This window comes from Lolium perenne, chromosome 4 (genome assembly GCF_019359855.2).
Source record: "Lolium perenne isolate Kyuss_39 chromosome 4, Kyuss_2.0, whole genome shotgun sequence".
NCBI lineage: Eukaryota > Viridiplantae > Streptophyta > Magnoliopsida > Poales > Poaceae > Lolium > Lolium perenne.
In genome coordinates, this window is record NC_067247.2 from 367632041 (window position 1) to 367643138 (window position 11098).

Sequence of the window (11098 nt, forward strand, 5' to 3'; positions counted from 1 at the left end):
AGACAAACAAGCATCTAAACCCAGAACATGGCGCTAAAACAAGGGACTTACATTAGGAGAAGCACTCTGTGGGAGTCACAGCAGATCTTCCTGGGGTTGATAGATCTGGTGATGAAGTACGCTACATGTGCTACTTGGGGTTGGAGAGACGGCCATTACACTTCATGGTTACTCATCTCATCTGCAAAAACGTAACGGCGCGTCGTTAGCACAAACAGGTTCCCCCAAGATTAAACAAGAACTTGCAGGCAAGCAATAGAAAAGCGACAGTAGAAGAGTTTAGATCATGCATGGCGCCGGTGAAGCAGATCCGGTTAATGCACAGTGGTGTCGGTGAGCTAGATCCGATGCGGTGGACGACGGATCCGGCGAAGCGGCTCCGGTGGGGTGGACGATACCGCAGCTGAAACGACTGCGGTAGACTGCTGGATGAGTATATGGTTTCAAGGTTCGGCGGGGATGATCCGGTCCGGTTGATGACGGCGTCGATGAAGCGGCTCCGGCAGACAGCCGGATGACGAGGATCGCGAGGCCTCGGGTAGGCCAGGGAAGTCCGGCGGGGATGTTCCGGTGCGGTGGCCATGTGGAGGTGGGAGAGAGAGGGACTTGGGAAGTTCCGGTGGGTGGTCTCAGAGGAGAGAGTGAGGGAAATGAATTTTTTTTCGGGGGGTTTCCGGAGCTAGGGAGGTGGTGATCGAAAAAAAATGACGGGTAGACCCCCCACCAACCGACTTATACATGGACATTGTTGTCATCTTTACGAGGGTAGAATGGGAAGTTAGAAGCGTGTGAAATATTTGTATTTTCGGGCGGGAAGTTTTGCCGCATTTGGAATGAGATTTCGAATTTGGCCACAGTCCAAGTACTAAGTAATACAAAAATATGAGACCGTACTAGTACGGCCAAATGTCACATCAATTCATCATCACGTTGAAAATCGGTTACCACGATCATAATTATTGGCCGTTGGCACATCAGTTCTCCAACGCTTGATCCAACGGTCAAAGTTCCTTTTTTTTTAAGAGAATGGTCAAAATTCATTGGATTCGCTCGGGAACTGCGCGCGCCAAAACGAGTCTGACGAAGATGTTTCTAGAGTTCTCACGGACGCGCCTTGGCGATACATTGAATGCAACTCTTGCAAGGTCAAAAAAATGCAAATCTTGCGAGGATCGTATGTGGCTGCTATGAGCTGAAGTACTCCATGAAACCATGAACATACATGTAGATGGGAATCCCATGTAGACGATCTGAAGAACGACCCGCTGCATCTTTCACAAATCCATCTACATGACATGATAAACTTTAATTAAGAAGCAGCCACGTAACAATTATTGCCCAAAATCTAACGGGTTCGACAATAAGCTGGTAATTCTCTATTATATATAAACACCAAAAAAATATAGCAAGTAAGAAAGGAGTGTCAATGCCACCAGGACTTACAAAAAAAAAGGGAATTAGCACTTCGTAATCTCTTTGTTTTTACACATACCTTCTGCTCAGGAATCCAGGGCCTAGGGTCACATCAAGTCATAATCAGAAACCAAAGTCGGTTCCCATGTTCTCCAATTCAAAACGCGTACAAAATATTTCAGTGTGTGAAATAATTGTATTCAATAGGCAGGAGGTATATGCTACAGTGTTGAGATTTTGAATTAGACGGTTGTTAAGCTATTGATTATATGGAGTCGAAATTTGGTAGTATACATAAGTATCTTTGTTCACAACTACTTTGTCTGAAGCGAGAGCAATTTGTTGTGTTGTAGCACAACACAAAGGAGAAGCACTATTCCGTTCATTGCACTCAATACAGCGATGAATGAACCAGACCAGTTGACAAGCTTCTAGACCTGGGCTATATGTAGAAAGCTGGAAATCAATGGATCACAGAAAATCATCAGTGTCAAGCTTTAATGCACTAGCCAACGCGACCAAAAGTCCGAACTTGAGACTATGGGCTCTGATACCATGTCAAGCTTCATCCACGAGCCAACGGAACCACAAGTCAGAACTGATGGAAAGGGCTAGGCAATCCACTTATAATATTAACAATCAGCAGGGTTCGGTTCAAAAAAATCCACATCACAACAAGGAAACGACCACCAAGATCATAGCAATTGCAGATAAATGCACCTACGAAATATGCTCAGACTAAGGAACCATTTTACAAGATGAAGGTAATGACACATCCTTTGTCCCCGTTCATCTCCAATTATCTAGCAGATACTCTTCTTACTACTTACTAGCATTCCTAATCTGCTCCAGTAGGGCCTCCTTCTGTGCTGCTATCGTTCTAAAATTGTCGACTTCTAGTCTTAGCGCAGCTGATGCAGCTCGTTCTACTTGGAGTTGCTCCTCTAGAACTTGAGCATGCAAATACTTTGACTTGGACATGGACTTGCACTTGAGCGAGTCCAGCATTCCGTAAGAAAGTGTTTTTGGCAATGCCTTTCTTTTTTATTGCCATAGAAAATGCCTTCACACATTCTTCATCGGTTTTTCCAGACCGTTTTTACCGGGTTTTGCCATCTCTAATTTCATATCTTCTGCAAAAAATTCAGTTCGTACACATGTGTAAACATGATAGTTACTACAGAGAAACTTGCTGATAGTAGATTTATCATGTGTATGACCTACTTTTATTCCTACAGTTTGGCATGTCTGATTCACATCACATGAATTTTAATAAACATATATAATATCATATTGACATGTACTTTACTAGTCCTACAAGTTGGGATGTGAGTCGTCACAAAATTTCAATCTTTTAGAAGACTTACAAGAACACTCTGTGCGACTTCTCCAATCACTTCAAGTTTGTTCTTCTGGCATGCTTCAAAAATCTCTGGCAGAGTCATCTCTTTGTTTGGTTCCCTTTTACTTGCATTATGTAACATCTGCATTTTAGTACTACCATTTATAAATCGAATAACGTGGTTGAAATGGAGGATCATAATATAAGCTGCACCTTTGGTGTATATACTCTGCATGATCTTTTACTAAAATATTTCTAAATAGCAGTATAAAACAACATGTCCTTACTTTTTGCCGAATGTGCACTATAAGGTTACGAGATCCCGTACGGCTAGGTAAAAGTAGTTTACCGCGGTTTTTCTGATTCTGTTTAGCCAAATTCTGCAAAAAGGAGACTAGTGAGACACTGCTATAAATAAGAATCCAAGATGTGATCTGGTCTCAGTCTTACAAATCATACCATATTCTTTGGATCAGACCAGTGCTTCACAAGATCTCCCCACTGTTTGTCAGTCATTTGCTTAAAAGGAGATATAGTTGGAACACTCCCAGTAATCTTTCCAGTGAAGTATTTCTTCTTTAGCCTGCTGCGATCTTGGCGCAGAACGATCGAGAATAGGCTGTTGAGAACATGCTTTACTTCCTCTTGGTCCTCATCGAACTCGAACCTTAACTGTTCACAACAATATAAACCGTTGGTGCGATATACATAGAGCCAACAACAAGCTAGAAGGAACGGGACGTGCCAATGTGGTATACTAGTATGAGTAACATTACCAAGAGAAAGATGACTTACGTGTAACCTGTGCACTAATTTTTCAAAATGCGCAGAGGTGTCTACGTGCTCTTTCCATGTTGGGAAGATAGGAATTTCATTCCTGACGAAAATTCCTACATCCGATGCTAATTTACAAGATTCTTCTGGGTCCAGTGGTCTTCTGCCACCTACAATAGATGAAAGGCGAAATCTTGATTCCATCCCGACAAGCTTAGCTACGAATATTTTCCCTACTGTTGGGCCCCTCGTTTTTCTTGATCGTGGTGCAACTACAAAGTTAAGCATTACATCAAGCTATCAAGGTAGATATATATATTTATATATATATATATTTATTTATTTATCTATAAAGTATAACTTTATAACGGAGAATGAAACTATAAGCATTGGAAAATGTACCTTCTTCGGTGTGGGGCTCATCCTCAGGGGAGTTGTCTATGGCAGGACTAATATGGGTCAGTGGGAGATCATCAACAGTTTGGTGATGTTGTGCTATGATGTTTGGCCGATTGTGGTTGTGTTAGCTGGGACTGGTACGGTGTGTCCTTGGGCGGTATTTCCTACCACAGCTACTGCTGATCCCAATTGTGGCCGAGAAGTTGCCGTGGAAACTGGTTCTGCTGCCAATTGTTGTTGAGAAGTTGCTGTGGAAACTGGTTCTGCTGCCAATTGTGGCTGAGAAGTTGTTGTGGAAACTGGTTCTGCTGCCAATTGTGGCTGAGAAGTTGCTGTGGAAACTGGTTCTGCTGCCGATTGTCGCTGGTTGACTGGATTGGTAACAGGTGGCTGATTCAACCTCTTGGGGTGTTCACCACGTTATTTTTATTTCAGTACTCTTAGCATTTTCGTTATTTTCTTCAACTAGTGCCATGAATCGCTGAGACTGTCTAGTAGCAGAAGCAGGTTTCTTTTTTGGTTGCAGCTGTTCTATCACCGATTCAGGTGCATATTGAATGGTCTTCCTCTCATTGGTGGTTCCTGCGAAATTCTTACTTGAAGCTGCAGATTCCTAGCACACATAAACGATATTTCAGTCTACAGAAGTCCCATATATGATGATATGCAAATGGGATAGAATGAAGAACAATAAAGGATGACGTGCATCTTTGAAACATATATATGATGCATTAAGGAGACCTAGAGGTGGCATGTGAACATGTTTGGTGGGATTCGGGATACAAGTATACAACACATGGAAGTTGCAACAGATATCTCAAAGTAAAAACACGAAATCACCTGGTGGGGTTGAGGAGAATGGTCAGGCAAGGCATCTTCCTGAGTCAGCTCTCCAAGAGGCTCAGCAGGATCAAATTGTGAATCATAACATTGTTCTTTATCTTTGGGGAGGGGAAAGGGTTCTTCTCCGATTTTGTTCAGGTTTGCACTAGAGGCAATAGCGTTACAAATGCTTGTGCCCACACGGCTTGCATATCTTCTACATATATTCCGTATCCGTTTCTCTTTTAATTCATTCTTCTGTATTGCAATAATATCTAGCATGCATTACAAAAAAAAATGCTAATGAGATGGCGGTGCAAGTAAGCAAAAAAATACTTTTCGAAATCACATGCATAACGAATGCGGCCATATCAACCTTCTTGGAAGTGGGCGCGTGTACGCTTTGGTTTCCTGCCCTGGACCATGGAGGCGCCCATCTCTCCAGTCCGGTGGACGGAAGGAGTAGGGGATTAAGATACGAGAACCCGGCGATGGTGACTGTCGCTGACAAGGCGGCGGTGGAAGTCGGCTACGGAGGAGCTCGTTTGGTACTGTGGTCGTGGGTGGGGGTGGGGGAGGTGGAAGCTACTCCGGCTTGCTAAAAAGCAAGGGAGACGGCGGAACGTCGTCGGTCACTCTGATGGCCGATGAGAAGGCAGTAGTGCTGGTGTGGGAGTGGGCGGGTGGGCCGGCGCCGGCGTGGGGGCTGATCCGGTGGGTCATGCGGGGTGGAAGCGTGAGAGAGAGATGCGGGGTTCGGCGCCGCCGTGATAGGTCTGAATTGAGCGGTCCGGGGGATAAGATCAACAACGTACTTATTTCACATCGCTTTGAATTTTGGAAGCGGGAGGGGGGATTTCGGCGGGAATTTTGGGGCGAGTTGAAATTATTCTTGGTTGGTGGAAAGCGTGGAACCCTAGCCTACGAAATCCCAGTGTCTGAAGCTGAGGGTCCTTTTGGTGTGGCTTTTGGCTTTTGGATTTTGGAAGCCAAAAGAATATAATATTTGTTTTTGGCTTCCAAAATCCAAAAGCCAAAAAGGCAAAAAAAAAGCCACAACAAAAGGGCCCTGAGTATGTTCGGGGTCAAGGGGATATGCTTGTTGGTTCTTGGGTGCATATGATCTCTTTATTTCGAAATTCATCTTCTATACATTTTGAAAAATGTCAAAAAAGAATAAAACGAAAAATGCATGTGTACTTCTTCGCTTGCTTTATACACATAAAATATTTCAATGGAAAATCGAATAGTAATTTGGGCTATGTAAAAAAGAGTTACTCCGTAAAAAAAATGTGCTAACCATAAGGCTTTTTATGAGACATGTTTTCTCTCTTTTTTTACATCGACCATGAAAAAAACTTGTTTTTTTTACATCAACCATGAAAAATACTTTTTTTTATATCGACCATGAAAAATACTAGGAATTTGCTAAGAGCATTCACAACGTGTAGCCAAAAGTGGTTCCATATTTGATTTTTGGCTTTTGGAACTAGTTCCATACATTGTAGAGGTAGTTCCAAAACCAGAAAAACAAGGAACCGGAGCAAGTAGGTGCTCCGATGCCAAATTTCACTTTTGGCATTTGGAACTAGTTCCCTACATTGTGAGAGTAGTTCCATATTGGCTTTATGTGTTGTTTTAGCTTGATGGCGGGTCCCACGTTATAAATATTTGGAACCACTACATTGTGGAGCTATTGCTATATTTCACACCAAAGCCAAATTCACCATCGTATCAGATTTGGCAATAGCAACATTGTGGATGCCCTAAAGTTATATTTTCCATCTTGTACACAATTAAAAATATCTTTAAAACAAACAAATCTCTAATGTCTAGGTGTACCATCTCTACTAGTACTAGTATATACTAGTAAATTACACGTGCCTTGCACGTGAGAGCTCTTTTTTTTAGTGAAACAACTTCGACGCAGGATTTTGTGAAGCTTTTTAACTTAATTGGTCAAACATGCGAAGCATGTGCCATTTACTTGTACAACTTTATCGGAAAAAAATTACTTGTACAAGCTAGTTCCCCTAAGTACTACCAGCACATAAGTAAACAAAAGAACCAGGGACATCATCAACTGAAAACAACAATCTATTCATATAGCGGCTCTTGCATCACCCTTTGAAAATCATCTACCTGCAAAGATGAGTGCAGAGTTTCTGCTCGTGCTTTCACCTGTTCCAAGATCATCCAGTTGATCTCATGGACATCTGCATCAGCCAAAGCGGTAACCAAGTTGCCAGCCACTAGCTTCTGCAGATCAGCAACAGCATGTAGGCCATCTTGAATTGTAGAATTCCATCCTAGGTTCATTTCTTTGTTCCGTCAATTGGCCACATCCAAGTCCTTTTGAAGACACCTAATCTTAGCTTCCCCATTGCCACATCCTTCTGTTTTGTTCCTACAAACGTTTGCATCACTGGAACTCTGGACATCTGTGCTACAATGCTGCTTGGCAGGGACATGAGCAGTCACTTGCTTCTGCGATTTTCCATGCATAAAATCAATCAGCAGATTAAAAGGAAATATGTTGGTTGATTCATGTCACCACTTTGAGCAACCCATGAGTTTCTAAACCTTAAATGGAGTCTAAAAAAATTGCAATAAAAGGGTGGGTGCATCATTTGGATGCAGAGGCCGGGGCGACCCTATTTTCAAGAAAAAATTAGGAAATCTGAAATTTATATCTATATCTCTACCATCTATACCACTCCACTCCAGTTGACAGTTTGATCTCTTTCAGTACATTAGATTATGTCATGTTTAAAACACTATTATAAAATTACCTCCTTAATGTTGAGCTCAGGAGGATCCAGATGTGCTGATCCTAGGCGGCCCCTCAAATGATTGCTTGCTAGAACAATAGGACCAAATCCCGCCTCCTTTCTACCAATGTACGCATCCTTTGGCGTGCTCACTGTCTTTGTTAGGAACATGAGCAGTGGCTAGCTGCTGCAAATCAAAGTTCATCAAATCAATCAGCAAACAACACATATGAAATTTGAGCAGTGCGGCTAAATACCTTCTTCAGCAGCTGCCCCACGGAATCGTCCTTTTGGCGGCACATCACACGGGTGAAAAATCTCGGCAACGACTTGGGGTGCGGTGATTTTGTCCCATTCCACAGTATGCCGAGCTTGGCTGCAATTATCTTATTCTGCAAGATATTTTGCCTCCGAGATTCTTCGTAGGCATTCTCGAGGGGAATATCTAGCAGGCATTACAAAAAAAAACAGATGCTAATAACAAGCAGTGGAAGCAAGCAATAAACTAGTCTCGGAAATCAAATACATAACAAAAGCTGCCGGACAAAGTGTTCAACCTTGGTCGACTGGGGAGGTGGCGCGTTGGCCGTTCGTTTTGGTTCGGTGGATCATGGTGGCGCTTTGTGTACCGATCTCGCCAGCCGGTAAGATGAACTAGTGAGTCGGGGAAGCAGATCCGACGAAGCGGACGGAGTGTGGTTGACAGCGTCGCTGAGCTGGCTCCGGCGCGATGGACGTCGGCTACGGATGGAGGACTGAGAGGGAGCGAGACGGACTAGGTGCGAGGTAGGGAGAGAGGCCCTTGCTTGTCCGTGGGTGGGGCTGGATATAGGGGAAATGAAAGCCCTAGAAGATAGCATCCTGCTAATATCCTAGTACAAAACAATTGAACTAGAAAATCCCGCCAATATATGGTGCTGAATTGCGGGCGGCTCATAGCTTGTGCACAAATAAAATGGGAAAATCCAAAAAATGTACTAGTTCAACAAAAAAAACTCTAGTGGCAAAGTCGCTAGCTCGCCATGAGAAGATGCACTCCGCCAAAAAAATGTCATGAGAAGCTAGTTTGCTATGGATCTTGCATTAACCCTGCTCGATAAAATGGTGGGCACAAAAGACAAGCTAAATCAAAAATAATGGTGGTAGAAAGATGTAACTCTCAAATGTAAACTCTACTAAACAGGGCCAGCTCAAAAACATGCCTCATATTTTTAGTACTTCCTCTGGTCCATATTAACTGCCACTAAAATGGATGTATCTACAAATACATCCATTTGAGTGGCATGTATATGGATAGGAGTAGTAGATCAAGGAGTTGCGAGACAGTGGAGGAAATGAGGTGGGGAGGAGGAGGGTGACGACCAGACCCCCACCTCCACGGCACCGCATAAATAGAAGCTAAAATATGTGAAACAGTGGAGGAAATGAGGTGGAAAGGTCTTCTTTTTAGCCCCAGCGTCACCGCAGATCAGGTGACATGCACCTATTGCATGTCACCGTGTGACATGCGGTTTAAATTCAAATTTGAACACTGCGAACAAATCTGAAAAAATCATGCATGTTCATAGATATTAAGATAACCCCTAAAAAATTCAAGTCAAAATTCGAAACATACATCGAGAAACAAAAAAGAGAAATCTGTCATGAATAGTTCCCGAATTCAAATCTGAGTTTCTCTGTAGACTATTCACATCTGAGTTTCTCTTTTTTGTTTCTCGATGTATGTTTCGAATTTTGATCTGAAATTTTTAGGGGTTATCTTAATATGAGCTGTGAACGTGCATGATTATTTTCAGATTTTTTCGCAATGTTTAAATTTGGATTTAGGCCGCATGTCACACGGTGACATGGTGCATGTCACCGTGTCACCGTGCTACCGCTCGAGAAATGGAGCCCCTCTCCGCTGGGCTCCATAAGGCTAGTCATAGTGCTAGTATCATAGCTAGTATCATGCACATTGGACCCACAAAAATGCTGATGTGGCAGCTAATTAAGGAGGAGAGAGGAGATTAGAGTAACATAGGTAGATAATGTAACATAGCGCATGTCACGAGAAAAGTTAATGCCAAACAAATCTTGTGCACAAATTTGCATCGAGATTCTAAAAAATAATAAATATAGCATGGCTATGATACTACTTCATGTTACTAACCACTATAGAGATAGTATCATATACAAGTATTATATGCATGATACTACTACATGATACTTACCACTATGACCAGCCTAAAAGCTTCACTGCTCGTGTCAGACTGTTGAAGACACTGGCAAGTGCATGTCAGGGGGACAAAGAATAAATTTCGTCCACGCGTCGGCGCGTGCTGTCTACCCCAAACCCTAAACTCTATCTTATGAAGTCAAAGCATGCATGAAGAGAAGTGGTTTTTGGTTTCAAACATGGAAATTTCAAAAACCCTCTCAAGAGCTACATTTTGGAGTGACTAATTTTTCATATTCATGATTTAAACTTGTTTAAATGGGCATAAAAATGGGCATAAAATTCAAAATAAATCAAAATAAATGAAACACCAAGGCACATAGTCTTCTTATGTCATATAGTAAGCATTCAATTAAGTTGATAAACAAGGTCTAGACATACTCAAACCAGAAAAATCATGTATCTACCCCCTAACCCTAAACTCTGTCTTATGAAGTCAAGCATGAAGAGATGTGGTTTTTGGTTTCAAACATGGAAATTTCGAAAACCCTCCCAAGAGCTTCATTTTGGAGTGACTAAGAAGCATACATGCTTACTTTTTTATATTCATGTTTTAAACTTGTTCAAATCTTGGTCAAACCTAGGATTTGACCAAGATTCAAATGGGCATAAAAATTCAAAAAAAAATTGAAAACCAAGGTCTTCTTATGTCATATAGTAAGCATTCAATTAAGTTGATAAACAAGGTCTAGACGTATTAAACCTGAAAAATCATGTATCTACCCCCTAACCCTAAACTCTGTCTTATGAAGTCAAGCATGCATGGTGAAGAGAAGTGGTTTTTCGTTTCAAACATGGAAATTTTAAAAACCCTCCCAAGAGCTTCATTTTGGGGTGACTAAGAAGGATACATGATTACTTTGACATATTCATGTCTTAAACTTGTTTAAGTCATGGTCAAACCTAGGATTTGATGAAGATTCAAATGGGCATAAGAATTCAAAAAAAAATCAAAAACCAAAGCACATAGTCTGTGTATGTCATATAGTAAGCATTCAAGTTGATAAACAAGGTCTAGACATATTCAAACCAGAAAAATCATGGAAATTTCAAAAACCTCCCACGAGCTTCAATTTGGAGTGGCTAAGAAGGATCGATGCAGGTTACTTTTCATATTATTCATGTTTTAAACTTGTTTAAATCTTGGTCAAACCTAGGATTTGACCAAGATTCAACAAATGGGGATAAAAAAATGAAAACCCAATGCACATAGTCTTCTTATGTCATATAATAAGCATACAATTAAGTTGATAAACAAGGTCTAGACATATTCAAACCAGAAAAATCATGTATGTGGCTACCCCAAACCCTAAACTCTGTCTTATGAAGTCAAGCATGAAGAGATGTGGTAGAAAATTA

The 11098-nt window shown here is 41.7% G+C and overlaps 1 long non-coding RNA gene across 2 annotated transcripts; it reads right to left on the reverse strand.

The window, feature by feature from the left end:
• Window positions 1-7113: 7113 nt before the first annotated feature.
• On the reverse strand, window positions 7114-8176 carry LOC139830219 (uncharacterized). Of its 2 annotated transcripts, none has more exons than XR_011742227.1 (4): window positions 8079-8176; window positions 7779-7966; window positions 7543-7705; window positions 7114-7237 (listed from the first exon to the last, which is right to left on the reverse strand). It is a non-coding gene; the product is annotated as an uncharacterized lncRNA (long non-coding RNA). The 2 variants fall into 2 exon arrangements; XR_011742226.1 differs by having other exon boundaries at window positions 7543-7708.
• Between the last annotated feature and the right edge of the window lie 2922 nt (window positions 8177-11098).